This window comes from Puma concolor, chromosome B3 (assembly GCF_028749965.1).
Source record: "Puma concolor isolate L17-30 chromosome B3, mPumCon1.1.hap2, whole genome shotgun sequence".
Taxonomy (NCBI): Eukaryota; Metazoa; Chordata; class Mammalia; order Carnivora; family Felidae; genus Puma; species Puma concolor.
This window is the reverse complement of record NC_141672.1, coordinates 75,111,412-75,126,752: the sequence shown is the minus strand read 5'-3', so window position 1 is coordinate 75,126,752 and position 15,341 is coordinate 75,111,412. Positions and strand designations below refer to the sequence as shown.

Sequence of the window (15,341 nt, the reverse complement as noted above, 5' to 3'; positions counted from 1 at the left end):
TGTTTTTAGGTGGGTTATGGTTATGGTTAAAGAGTACTTCTCTTTTAGAGATATATGCCAATATATTTATGGATGAAACAATATGACATCTTCGATTTGCTTCAAAATAATATAGGGGGAGGGATAGAGAGGTAGATTAGTAATGACAGAAGGTCAACTATGAGTTGATATTATTTAAGATGGATGGTGTGTAGATCGAAGTCACTTTGTATATGTTTACATTTGTATACGTTTACATTTTTTCATACAAACAAACATAAAACTTGGCTTGTTTCTTCACCATTATATCCCTAATGCCTAGAGCAGTGCTTGGCATATAGGAGGAATTTGTTAAAGAGAAAAAAGAGACAACAGGTTCAAAATGGAGTCACTTGTGCTAAGTCCCATGTCAGCAAACCAAGGATTTATATCTAATCTAATTGCAGTTTCAGCCTCTCCCAGAAATGTGACCTTTAACCAGTCAATCTGGTATTACTTAATCAGCACTAGTGAGGTAATCTTCTTGATAGACCCCCTGCCCTTCCCTCAAAGGAAGGTGACCTTGCCTGAAATAATCCACTGTTGGTTAGAAAATTCTTTTTTCTGCCTCCATCCACCTATAAAAGACTTTCATTATGTACAGCTCCATGGAGCTCCTTTTCCCCTTTCTAGATGGCATGCTGCTTGATTCATGAATTGCTGAATAAAGCCAATTTGATCTTCATATTCAGTTAAATTTTGCTTTTTCACAAATTCATAAATATATATTCATTCAACAGTCATTGCATGTTGAATCAGTTAGAAGAGTAAAGGTATATTTCCAAAATAAATTTTAATCATTTACTGCCAATTGTTATAAAGGTATATTTTCAAAATAAATTTTAATCACAATGCCAATTGTTGAAAATCTAAATTCTAAGTTCCAAAGGAGGATTTTACAAAGACTACCCAATTCCAGGCACTGAGTTCAAGAATGTCCTAATTGTGGGAATGCCAGAACTACAGTGGCTAATTTGGTGATAGCTATGCCTTTACTTTTTCTCCTCAAGACCACTTTTAAAAAATATACCTTTATTTCTTCTTTCTTCTTTCTCACCAAATCATGATTATTAGCTGTGATCTCCTATGCTAGAAATGCGTAGCAAAGTTGGAAAGAAAATACAAAAGTCTAGGTAGGTGAAAATTTATGGATCCAATCACTTGCAACTTTTGCCAGCCTATGGTGTGGAAATCACTGATGCAGAATATAAAATCCCAAGAAGAAAATGTGGTCTTTTAGGAAATTTCCAATACTACACAATTCATTAGGCTAATAGAGAAAAAAATTCTAGTAGAAACTGGATTATATGTAACTGGGTGTACTCAATTTCATTAACATATTCAGCCAATCCGATCAACTGTTTACTGTGCTAGATACTGGGAATATAATGGTGAGCAAAGACCGTCTGCCTTCAAAGACCTCAAGCACTGTGATGACTAATGTTATGTGTCAATTTGACTGTCCACAGGGTGCCCAGATTAAAGATTACTTCTGGGTGTGTTTTTGAGTGTTTCTGGATGAGATTAGCATCTGAATCAGCAAACTCTGTAAACTGCTCTCCCCAATGTGACTAGGCATCAGCCACTCTGTTAAGGGCTTGAATAGAACAAAAGGCAGAAAACAGAGCAATTTGCCCTTTTTTGCCTGTTTTAAATCTGCCTGCTGGAGTTGGGTCGTCTCATCATCTCATCTCTAGCCTTCAGATTGGGATTTTAACCATTGCCTCCCATGATTCTCAGGCCCTTGGACTAACTGAATTACACTACCAGCTTGCCTGGTCTCCAGTTTGCAGACAGCAGATTGTGGGATTTCTCAGCCTTCATAATTGCATGAGCCAATTTATCATAATAAACCTCCATCTCTGTCTCTGTTTCTGTCCTATTTCTATCTCTGTCTCTATCTAGACATCTACCACTACCTATATCCATACAGGCATACTTTGGAGATATCATGGGTTTGGTTCCAGTAAAGCAAATATTGCGAGTCAAATGAATTTTTTGATTTCCCAGTGCATCTAAAAGCTAACATTTACACTACACTGCAATCTATTACGTGTGACAGCATTATATATTTAAAAAGCAATGTATATGTCTTAATTATAAAATGCTTTATTGCTAAAATATGCTAACCATCATCTGAGCTTTCATCAAGTTATAATCTTTTTGTTGAGGGAGGGTCTTGCCTTGATGTTGACGGTTGCTGACTGATCACTGTGGTGGTTGCTGAAGGCTGAAGGTGGCTGTGTCAATTTCTTAAAATAAGACAACAATGAAGTTTGTTACATTGATTGATTCATCTTTTTACAAAAGATTTTTCTATAGCATATGATGCTCTCTAGCTATGAAAGTCCTACATGGTGGGCCTCCTGGGTGGCTCAGTTGGTTAAGCATCTGACTTCAGCTCAGGTCATGATCTCACAGTTCATTAGTTGGAGCCCCACATCAGGCTCTGTGCTAACAGCTCAGGATTTGGAGCTTGCTTCCGATTCTGTGTCTCCCTCTCTCTCTGCCCCTCCCCTGCTTGCTCTCTGTCTGTTTCTCTCTCAGAAATAACTAAACATTAAGAAAAAAAAAGAGAAAGTCCTAGATGACATCTTCTTCCAATATAAGGCTGTTTTACCTACATTGAAAATCTGTTTTTTAGTATAGCCAGTTTTAAATTTTAAATTTAAGTTAAAGGCACTTCTTTAATTAGCTAGATCTTCTGGATAACTTGCTGCAGCTTCCACATCAGCACCTGCTGCTTCACCTTGTACTTCTACGTTATCGAGACAGCTTCTTTCTTTAAATTTTTTTTTTTTCAACGTTTATTTATTTTTGGGACAGAGAGAGACAGAGCATGAACGGGGGAGGGGCAGAGAGAGAGGGAGACACAGAATCGGAAACAGGCTCCAGGCTCTGAGCCATCAGCCCAGAGCCTGACGCGGGGCTCGAACTCACGGACCGCGAGATCGTGACCTGGCTGAAGTCGGACGCTTAACCGACTGCGCCACCCAGGCGCCCCAAGACAGCTTCTTTCTTTAAACCTCATTAACCAACCTCTTCTAGCTGTGAACTTTTCTTCTGCAGCTTCCTCAGCTCTCTCTCTGTCTTCAAAGAACTGAGAGGTAGGGGTTTGCTCTGGATTAGACTCTGGCTTGAGGGAATGTTGTGACTGGTTTGATCGATCCAGACCACTAAAACTTTTTCCATATAAACAATAAGGCTATTTTGCTTTCTTATCATTTGTGTCCACTGGAGTAGCACTTTTAATTTCAAGAACTCTTCTTTGAATTCACAACTTGACTGTTTGGAATAAGACACCTAGCTTTCAGCCTATCTTGGCTTTTGACATGTGTTCCTCACTAAACTTCATCATTTCTAGCTTTTGATTTAAAGTGAGCGACGTGCAGGGGCGCCTGGGTGGCGCAGTCGGTTAAGCGTCCGATTTCAGCCAGGTCACGATCTCGCGGTCCGTGAGTTCGAGCCCCGCGTCGGGCTCTGGGCTGATGGCTCAGAGCCTGGAGCCTGTTTCCGATTCTGTGTCTCCCTCTCTCTCTGCCCCTCCCCCGTTCATGCTCTGTCTCTCTCTGTCCCACAAATAAAAAAAAATAAAAAACGTTGAAAAAAAAATTAAAAAAAAAAATAAAGTGAGCGATGTGCAACTCTTGCTTCCACTCGAACATTTACAGATCATTGTAAGGTTACTAATTGGCCTTATTTCAATATTATTGTGTCTCAAGCAATAGAAAGGTCCAGGGAGAGGTTAAAGAGATAAAGGAATGGCTAGTCAGTAGAGTAGTCAGAACACACACAACATTTAACAATTAAGTTTGCTATTTTATTTGAGGGCTGTTCATGATGCCCCCAAAACAATTATAATAGTAATATCAAAGATCAATGATCACAGATCACATAACAAATATAATCATAATGAAAAATTTGGAGTATTGTGTGAATTACCAAAATGTGACACAGAGACACCAAGTGAACAAATGCTGTTGGAAAAAATGACGCTAGCATTGCCACAAACCTTCAATTTGTAAAAAATGCAGTACCTATGAAGTACAATAAAGCAAAGTGCAATACAACTAGGTATGCCTCTATCTCCATCCATCCATCCATCCATCCATCCATCCATCCATCCATCGTCCCCTACTGGTTCTGTTTCCTTGCAGAACACTCCATAATACAAGGGCCTTAGATACAGACACTTTAGGTGTTTCTCTTTCCTCCTGAAGTCCATAGCTTTCTGGACTCCCAAGAACCAAGTTACATGGACTCCCCAACAAAGGATCCTTGAGCATTTGAGGAAAGCTCTATCATGAAAGCCACAGACAATAAAAAACATAGATGATGCAAGGAGCAGAAGAAAGCTTCCAAAAAGTTACAATTCATATACTCAAAAAAGGTGCTTAGAGTGAGAATAGAGGACCCAGCTATGAGCCCTAATTTTAGCCCCAACAGGTCATACCAGTCATTGATTTCAAAACCACACTCCTCTAAGTTCCCCCAGACAAAGTTGTTCTTCTCTCTTGTGTTCCCACTTACAGCCATGGCCATAACATCTTGCTATCATAGCATCATGGTTTTAATAATTTAGGCCTAAGACCTTCATCTTTTTCCCTCCCTTTCCCTTCATAGCCCCATATCCAATTGGTAACCAAGTCCTGTTGGTTCTGCCTCTGAAAATTGTCTCACAACTGTCTTCTTATTCTATAGCTGCTGCCCTATTCCAGAACTTCTCTTTTTCTAGTCCCGCTGCTATAGGCTACCAACTAATCTCCCTTCCTGTGACCGTCCATCCCTTCATTCTGTCCTTAGAATTACAAAATATGGGATTAATCATGTTTCTCTCCTGCTCAAAGCCTCTGATGGTTCTCTACTGTATAAAGCAGGGGTTCCTACGGCTGGCTAAGTGAGCACCACAATCACTTGAGGAAATATATACTTGGCATAGGGGAAGTGCTCAATAATTTCTCAGGTAGACCTTCTCCTATGGTACCCTCTGGTGGCAACTTCGTGCAATGGCGTATCTTCATTTCACCCACCAAATTCAGTTCAATGGATCTAATTCTAATTTAATGGATCTGCTTATTGCTCAAGGGAACCACTAGCTTAGAAAATAAAGTCTAGGGGCACTTGGATGCCTCAGTCGGTTAAGCGTCCGACTTTGGCCCAGATCGTGATCTCGGGGTTCATGGGTTCGAGCCCCGCATATGGCTCTGTGCTAACAGCTGGAGCCTAGAGCCTGCTTTGGATTCTGTCTCCCTCTCTCTCTGCCCCTTCCCCACTCCCCAAAATAAAAAATAAACATTAAGAAAAAAGAAAATATAGTCTAAAGTCTTTAGTGGCTTCAATTCATCTCTCCAGCTTTTCCTCATAACATCTTTGTCTCACCATCCCTCTTTATGTCCCATTTCACTCTTCCCTTCAATCACACTGGACTACCCTGTACTTTCCCATATTGACATCCTTACTGATGCTTTCCCTTTGATTGGAATTACCCCCCTCCTGCTGTAGGATGAAACTTTCACATTGTTTTAGGCTCATTCATATATCTATTCATCTGGAAACCTGTCTGAATTAACCTGACCTCTCCTTTCTCTGTGTTCCCACAGCACTCCACACTTCCTCAAGGAAGCCTTCCTGAGTTATATGCTTTCATAGTTCCTGGGGTTTTGTCTTTTATGACTATAGTTAATGTATTTAATGGTTATATATTTATTTGTGAGATTTAAAAAAATACATGTCTTTTTCTCCTATTATACTGTGCCTTGAAAGCAAGAGCATATCTGTTACCATATCCAGTTGGTACATAATATACAAACTCAATTATTTTTTGACTGGGTAAATTAATGTTTTGGAAATGATCAATATTCTGCTTTGTAGTATATATACATTTGGATTCCCTTGTTAGGTCTCAGGCTTTTTAAAGGGACAGATAATATCTCTTATGTCTTTGTTACCTTTCCCCTATCCCCATGTAGCTTTCTGCTTGGGATACAGTAGGAGCTTAGATACAACTGCCCCACTAGAACTCCAGTGGAATGCAAACTCCATGAGAACCAGGACTTTATCTTTTTTCCTTGCTATATCCCCAGGGGCTAGAATAGTGCTTGCCCTGTAGCATTTGCTCAGGAAATATCTATTGAATGAATAATTCAGTTGCCAGACAGAGCCTTTTCCTGCAAATGGTGGCAACTTTATATAATCACCAATGTTCTCATTTTATCCCTGAGTTGTATATCCTGTTTGAGTATGCTAAAGTGAGTCTGGAAGCAAGATAACACCTGATAATTTCTTTTCATATTCTATCACTTATCAAGTATTTAATAAATACCTACTACTTATATTAGATACTGTAGAAGGGCTGGTAATCCCAAAGTGAATATATATATAGTCCCAGTCTGGTTGGAGAGAGAGAGAAGTGAACAATGATAGCACAGTGAGACAAGGGCCATGATGGACATATGCACAGGATGCTCTGGGAGTTCCACTCTGTGGGCAGGCCAGAGTAGGAATCTGGAGAAAGTGATTTTTGAGCTAAGTTTGAAAGGATGAATAAAAGTTAATGAGGAAGATATGCCAAGCAAAGGAAACAGTTTGCACAAACTGTTTGAATTAAATTCAGTGTGATTGAAATGCAGGGTGACCAAACATTGAGGGATGCAAAAAGAAATGTAGATCGTGAAGAGCTTGAGTGCCATGCTCTGTAAATGATCTTGAAAATGTTGGGCAATTTTAAGCAGAAGAGTGATTGGATCTGGCAGCAGCCATAGGATGGAATGGAGTTGGGAAAATCCAGAGGCAAGGAGCAGTTAGGAGGCAATTAATCAAAACAAGGAATAAAGGGAGACTAAAAGAAAGCAAGAGTGGTAAAAATGGAAAGATGCTGGATTCAAGATATATTTATAAAATGTATACAAAAGGGGTGCCTGGGTGGCTCAGTTGGTTAAGTGTCTGACTTCAGCTCAGGTGGTGATCTTATGGTTCGTGGGTTCAAGCCCTGCGTTGGGCTCTGTGCTGACAGTTAAGAGCCTGGAACCTGCTTAGGGTTCTGTGTCTCCCTCTCTCTCTGCCCCTCCCTAACTCTCTCTCTCTCTCTCTCTCTCTCAGAAAATGAATAAACATTAAAAAAAATTTTAAGAATGATATATAAAAAAATGAAATATTAACTAAAAACAAATTGTAGGTATTATGTATAATTTCATATTTTTGTTTAAAGGTATATAACATATATGTGTGGTCTGTGTTGGTATATGTATTGAAAGAAATTCTGGAAGGATTTATATAAAGGTTGTCAAACATGTTTGTCTTTGGGGAATAGGATCAAGGGCAATAGGTTTTCACTTTCCAATTTATAAACTTGTGTTTTAATTTTTTTTAACGGACAACTAATTTTTTTAATGCAACATATGATTCTGAATAGAAAAACAATTTTTCTCTCTTTCTATAAAGGACATTTATGGGACAATTGGTGAAATTTGAGTAAGGTTTCTAGATTAGATAATAGTACCATATCAATGTTAATTTCTTGATTTTGATAATGGTACTGTGTTTATGGAAGATAATGCCCTTGTTTATGGGAAATATACACTGAAATATTTAGGAGTAATGAGGCATTATGCCTGCAAATTATTCTCAAATGGAACAGAAAAAAATAAAAATAGAGAATAACAAAGCAAATGTGGTCAATGCTAACATTTGGAGAATCAGAACTAAAGTAAACAGAAATTCTATGAACTTTTCCATAAGTCTGAAATTATAAAAAGTTTAAAAAAGGTATAGAATAGGATATAAAGTATGCTACTATTTGTGTGTGTGTGAAAATGGAATATATACATATTTTTGCAAATATAGAAATCATCTGTGAAAAGATACACAAGAACCAACACTATTAATACCTTTGGAAGTCAGAATTTGGTGGCTGGGAACAAGGGGAAAAGGAAGACTAATTTTCATTGTATATCTTCTGATAACTTTTGAATTTTCACTAAGCAAATAATTTGCCTACCAAAAATAAATATAATTTACAGTAATAAAACATTTTGTAAAATGAAGAACTTCAAACATACTCAAAAGCAGAAAGAAGAGTACAGTGAACTCCCATATCCCAGGATCATTACCCATATTCTACAATTATCAAGATTTTGCCAATTGCTTTATCCATACTTTCCTCCTTTATTTCTTTTGTTCTCCTTTGCTGAAATATTTTAAAGAAAATTCCAGATATCATTCCATCCCTACATATCTTATGAAGCAAATCTTAAAAATATGGAAATTTTCTATAACCACAAGTCATTATCATACCTAAAAAATTAACAATAATTCTTTAGTATCAACTAACACCAGTCCATAATCAAACTTCAAGTATCAAAAAAGGCCCACATACTATATATAAACACTGCACTCTAGCTGGTAAATTTATTTCTCAAGGTTCTCACTGTCAGAAAAAAAAGAAGGGAAGAAAATAAGCAAGAAGGGAAGAAAGTAAGCCTAGAATGAATTCTGTGGTAATGAATTAGAATTGGAGACATCAGTATGAACTTGTGTTTAACTTCATATACATAGATTAAAAGACAGAAACAGGAGCACCTGGGTGGCTCAGTCCGTTGAGCCTCTGACTTCTGCTCGCATCATGATCTTGAGTTAGTTAGAGCCCCGCATAGGGCTTGCTGCTATCAGCGCAGAGCTTGTTTCAGATCTTCTATCCACCTCTCTTTTTGCCCCTCCCCCCGACTCACGCTCTTTCTCTCTCTCAAAAATGAATAAACATTAAAAAAAAGACAGAAACAATGAAAGAAATGTGTGCATACATCAATTAGTGTACATACATATATTACCTAGGCCTGTCCACTGAGAGGGCCTAGAAGCACTGGCATTCCTACAGGAATGGTCACACCTTGTGCTCAGATTTTGGTTTCAAAATGCCATTCTCCAATAAAAGAAACCAAGGATCCCTGGAGAAATGTCTGATTTTAAAGATTTTTTTTTTAATTTATGTTTATTTTTGAGAGAGAGAGTGAGTGGGAGAGGGGCAGAGAGAAAGTGAGAGAAAGAGAATCCCAAGCAAGCTCCACACTGCCAGCGTAGAACCCAACACGGGGCTCAAACCCACAAACCATAAGAGCATGACCTGAGCAGAGATCAAGAATTGGATACTTAACCAGCTGAGCCACCCAGGCACCCCAGAAATGTCTGATTTTAGAGCTGGTACAAGGAAAACACAAAAGTCTGGAGCATCTTGTGATACCAGAAAGGAAAGGAGTTTCAGAGGATTGAAGGAATCAACCTGAAAGAGCTCCCCAATATCCAAATGGAATAATTTGAACAATAAATAGTGTAGTATTTGCTATAATCCAAAAAGTGTAAAATAAACATAGATATGTCTATATTAATATAAATAAATGACTGAAAACATAACTGAATGGTGGAGGAGAAATACATTTTCTTTATAGAAGAATTCCAAATAATGTATGTAGATATTCTTCCTTACAGGAGGTGGTGTTTAACCACGTCTCCCCGACTTTATGGAATATAGAAAGGGGATAATATTTGAACTTTGAAGGCAGAAGTCTGGTAAACACTACCTTAACTAAGTCAACAAGATTAACATCACCAGTTTGTTGTGGATATCGTTAACTTCCTGATGTGATGAGAAGAGCACTGCATCTATGTGGTATTCTTTTTAAAGTTGTGTCATCACAGCATTGTGCAACAATTACCTCTAGTTCCAAATTTTTTTACCATCTCAAACAAACTCTACTCATTAAACAGTAACTCCCCATTCTCCCCTCCCGCTCCATGTCAACCTCTAATCTACTTTCTCTATAAATTTGACTATTCTAGATACGTCATATAAGTGAAATCATACAATATTTGTCCTTTTATGTCTGGCTTATTTCACTTAGCATGTTCCCAAGTTTCCTTCATGTTGTGGCATGTATCAGAACTTCATTCCTTTTTATGGCTGAATAATATTCCATTGTATGGATATAGCACATTGTTTATCCATTCATCTGTTGATGGACACTTGTGTTGTTTCCACCTTTTGGCTATTGTGAATAATGCTGCATTAATACTGTGAACATTGATGTACAAGTATCTGGTTGAGTCCCTGTTTTCAATACTTTGGGGCATATACCTAGGAGTGGAATTGTTGCATCATATGGTAGGGTACCTATACGTTTAATTTTTTGAGAAACCACCAGATTGTTTTCCAGCAAAGGCATCTTGTACATTCTCACCAATAATATACTGGGGTTTTGATTTCTCCATATCCTCCCCAACACTGTTTTCCTCTTGAAAAAAAAATAGTCATCCTAATAGAAGTGAAATGTTATCTGATTGTGGTTTTGATTTTCATTTCCCTAATGAGTAATGATATTGAGCATCTTTTTATGTGTTTATTGGCTGTCTGTATCTCTCCTTTTAGAAATGTCTATTCAAATCATTTGCTCATTTGCTCTGTTTTTAACAGAGTTGCCTTTTTGTTGTTGAGTTGTAGAAGTTCTTTATACATTCTGGATATTAAACCTTTATCGATTATATGATTTTCAAATATTTTCTCTCATTCTGTGGATTGCCTTTTTGCTCTCTTGGTAGTGTTCTTTGATACACAAAAGTTTAAATTTTTTTTAATCTTTTTTTAATGTTTACTTATTATTGAGAGATAGAGAGAAACAGGGCATGAACGGGGGAGGGTCAAAGAGAGAGGGAGACACAGAATCTGAAGCAGGCTCCAGGCTCCAAGCTGTCAGCACAGAGCCCCATGCGGGGCTCAAACCGCGAGCCGTGAGATCATGACTGGAACTGAAGTCAGATCATTTAACTGACTGAGTCACCCAGGCGCCCCCAAAAGTTTTCAATTTTAATTTTTCAATTTAAGTTTTTAATTTTTAATTTTAATAGAGTCCCACTTATCCATTTCTTCTTTTGTTGCTTGTGCTTTTGTCGTATTTAAAAACCATCGCCAAATCCAAGGCCATGAAGATTTGCCCTTACGTTTAGATGTTTGTTTGATTTTTAGTTAATTTTTGTATATATCATAAGGTAAGGATCCAACTTTATTCTTTTTAAAATATTTTTTTAATGTTTATTTTTGAGAGAGAGAGAGACAGCGTGAGTTGGGGAGGGGCAGAAAGAGAGGGAGACACAGAATCAGAAGCAGGCTCCAGGCTCTGAGCTGTCAGCACAGAGCCTGATGCGGGGCTTGAACTCACAAACTATGAGATCATGACCTAAGCTGAAGTCGGACACTTAACCAAATAAGCCACCCAGGCATCCCATAAGTATTTTATTCCTTTTGATTCTATCGTAAATGGAATTGTTTTCTATGGACAGCTAATTTTTTCAAGTTTATTTTCATTTATTTTGATAGAGATGTAGAAAGCAACTGGGGGAGGGGCAGAGAGAGGGAGACAGAATACCAAGCAGACTCTGCACTGTCAGCACAGAGCCTGATGCAGGGCTTGAACTCACTAACCATGAGATCATGACCTGCACCGAAATCAAGAGTCAGATGCTTAACTGACTGAGCTACCCAGGTGCCCCTAGGCAACTAATTTTTTTTGACAATTTTGTTGAGGAAAGATAATCCTTTCTTTTCTTTTCTTTTTTTTGAAAAGATAATCTTTTCAACAAATGGTGCTGGAACAATTGGATCCATATGCAGAAAACAAAATCAAAACAACACACTCATGCACATGAAAGAATTTTAATCCATAGCTCATACCATATAGAAAAATCAACTCGAGGGGTGCCTGGGTAGTTCAGTCGGTTGAGCATATGATTTTGGCCCAGGTCATGATCTCATGGTTCTTGGTTTCAAGCCTCATGTCGGGCTTTGCGCTGATAGTGCGGAGCATGCTTAGGATTTTCTGTCTCTGTCTCTGTCTCTGCCCCTCCCCTGCTCGCTTGCTCTCTCTCTAAAATAAATAAACATTAAAAAAATTAACTTGAAGTGAATCATATTCCTGATTACAAATTCAAAAGTATATAGTCCAGATTTCTAGAGTTTCTAGAAGAAAACATGGGAAAATCTTTGTGAGCTTGGGTTAGGCAAAGATATCTTAGATATGACACCAAAAAGTGCTCCATAAAAGAACAAATTGATAAGTTGGACTTTACCAAAAGTAAAACCTTCTGCTCTTCAAAAAACACTATTCTGAGACTGAAAACACAAGTCACAAACTGGGCATATATTTGATAAAAGAGTTTCTTCTGAATATATGAGGAATTCTCAAAACCAGTAATAAGAAAATAAACAACCCAATTAAAAATGGGCAAAAGAATCAGACACTTCACCAAAAATATATACATAGATGGCCAATAAGCACATGAAAAGATGTTCCTCATCATTAGTCATGAGGAAAACACAAATTAAATCACAATAAGGACCTATTACATACCTACTAGAATCTTTAAAATTAAAAAGACTAGGGGCTTGAGTATCTGACTTTCAATTTCGATTTCAATTTCGGCTCAGGTCATTATTCCAGGGTCATGGGATCAACCCTCATACTGGACTCTGTGCTGAGCACGGAGCCTGCTTGGGATTCTCTCCCCACCCTTCCTCCTCTGCCTCTTTCCCCCATGCTCTCTCTTGTTCTCTCTCTTAAAAAGAAAGAAAGAAAGAAAGAAAGAAAGAAAGAAAGAAAGAAAGAAAGAAAGAAAGAAAGAAAGAAAGAAAGAAAAGACTGAACATATTAAGCACTGGCAATAACGTGGAGAACTTGAAACTCTCATACATTGCTGGTGGGAATGTAAAACAGTACATCCTCTGTGGATAAGTCTGGCAGTTTCTTCAAAAATTAAACATATACTTACCACACCTACTATATGATCTAGCCATTCAGCTTCTAGCTAATTACCCAAGAGAAAAAGAGCATAGATCCAAAGATTTGTGCATGAACATTTATAGCACCTTTATTTGCTATAATAGCTCTCAACTGGAAACAACTCAAATGTTCATCAACAGATGAATGGATAAACAAACTGGTATATACATACTGCTCTATATAAAATGAAACGTGAAATGAAGTAAAGTGAAATACTAGTCAGCAACAAAAATAAAAGAACTATCAATACATGCAGCAACATGGATGGGTTTCAAAATAGGTAAGCTGAATGTAAGAAACCAGACCAAAAAAGAGTACATACGATTCTATGGAGATAAAACTCTAGACAATGAAAACTGATTTGTGGTGATAGAAAGTACCCTGGTTACCTGAGGAGTGAAGTGTGGGGAGGGTTCAGAGGAATGGTTTACAAAGGAGCATGGAGATCCTTTTGGGGATGATGGATATCACTTCATTATCTTTATTGTTGTGATAGTTTCAAGGGTATATATGTGACAAAACTTATCAAACTGTGCATTTTAAATATAGACAGTTGATTGTATGCCAATTCTATCTCAATAAACTTGTTTAAAAAGTTACCAATCTGATGTACAGTTAAAGTCATTTGTTTCAGTCCCCATATCCCCCCAATTTTTAAGAATTGCTTTTAAATTATATTTTTGAATATGTAAACCAATTATATTTTCAAAGATGAAATCATGTAATGAATTAAATTCAGAAATTCTAATCTCAGAAACACTAGAAGATAAAACAAATTACTAAAAAAGGTTACTTAGAGAAGTAGGGAGGGAACATTATAGAGGTGACGATACGGAATTATTTGTTAACTTAATTTTAATTAAATTCTTTTTGGGGCGCCTGGGTGGCTCAGTCGGTTAAGCAGCCGACTTCGGCTCAGGTCATGATCTCGCGGTCCGTGAGTTCGAGCCCCATGTCGGGCTCTGTGCTGACAGCTCAGAGCCTGGAGCCTGTTTCAATTCTGTGTCTCCCTCTCTCTGACCCTCCCCCATTCATGCTCTGTCTCTTTCTGTCTCAAAAATAAATAAACGTTTAAAAAAATTTTTTTTTTAATTTTTTTTTTCAACTTTTTATTTATTTTTTTGGGGACAGAGAGAGACAGAGCATGAATGGGGGAGGGGCAGAGAGAGACGGAGACACAGAATCGGAAACAGGCTCCAGGCTCTGAGCCATCAGCCCAGAGCCCGACGCGGGGCTCGAACTCACGGACCGCGAGATCGTGACCTGGCTGAAGTCGGACGCTTAACCGACTGCGCCACCCAGGCGCCCCAAAAAAATTTTTTTTAAAAATAAATTTTTTTAACTTTTTAATTTTTTTAAACATTCTTTTTGAAGTTTATTTATGTTGAGGTGGGGGAGGGGCAGAGGGAGAGAGGGAGAGAGAAAGAATCCCAAACAGGGTCCATGCTGCTAATACAGAGCCAAATGAGGGGTTCAAACCCATGAACCGTGAGATCATGACATGAGCCGAAATCAGGAGTCAGACACTTAACCAACTGAGACACCCAGGGGCTCCTGAGCAATAGCTACTTAATATCACCTTTAATTAGAATTTAATGAGAATTCAGGGTGCCAAATTCTGCCTGGGATTCTATCTCTCCATCTCTCTGCCTCTCCCTTGTTCTCTCTCTCTCAAAATAAATAAATAAATTTTAACAAAAAATACCTTTGCTCAAATTTCTATTAAGTCATTGGCTTTCTTTTTAAAAAAGATCTTTGTATATTAAAGCTGTATATTAAGGCTTTGTATATTAGTCCTTTGTGAGTTAAGTAGAAGATATTATTTCCCAATTTGTCACTCAGTTTTTGACTTTATGGTGAGTTTGGCCATGCAAATGCAAAAGCTCTTCTTTTAGTCAGAATTATCATTCTTTTCTATTATTGTTTCTAGATTTTTGAATTTTTAAAAAATGTTTATTTATTTTTGAGAAACAGAGAGAGACAGAGTGTGAGCAGGAGAGAGGCAGAGAGAGGGAGACAGAATTCGAAGCAGATTCCAGGCTCTGTGCTGACAGCCCAACACGGGGCTCAAATTCACAAACTATGAGATCATGACCTGAGCCAAAGTCAGATGCTTAACCGACTGAGCCACCCAGGTGCCCTGTTTCTAGATTTTTGAATCATAGGAAGGTTTACCCACTTCATGGTTATAAGTTTTCATCTGATGTCCTCTTCCTGTACTTGTACATTTCATTTCTATATTTAGATTTCTGAGCCATTTGATACTTAGTCTGATTAATGATGTAAAATAGAGACCTAATTTTATTTTTTTCCACATGGCTATCCAGTTGTCCCAATTCTATTTATTAAAAAACTCAGCTCCCCTCCCAATTGAATTCCCCACATTTAGCATACCTTTTCCAAAGGTACATGGTTCTATTTCTGGACTTTCTAGTCTACTAAATTGGTCTGGATGTTCATCCATGCACCAATATCATACTTTTTAAATTATAATGCCTTCAT

At 37.8% G+C, this 15,341-nt stretch overlaps 1 protein-coding gene across 2 annotated transcripts in view; it reads left to right on the top strand.

Moving 5' to 3' along the window:
• The window catches only part of RNF212B (ring finger protein 212B), a 68,622-nt gene that overhangs the window by 8,117 nt on the left and 45,164 nt on the right, over positions 1-15,341 (top strand). The window lies entirely within an intron of this gene.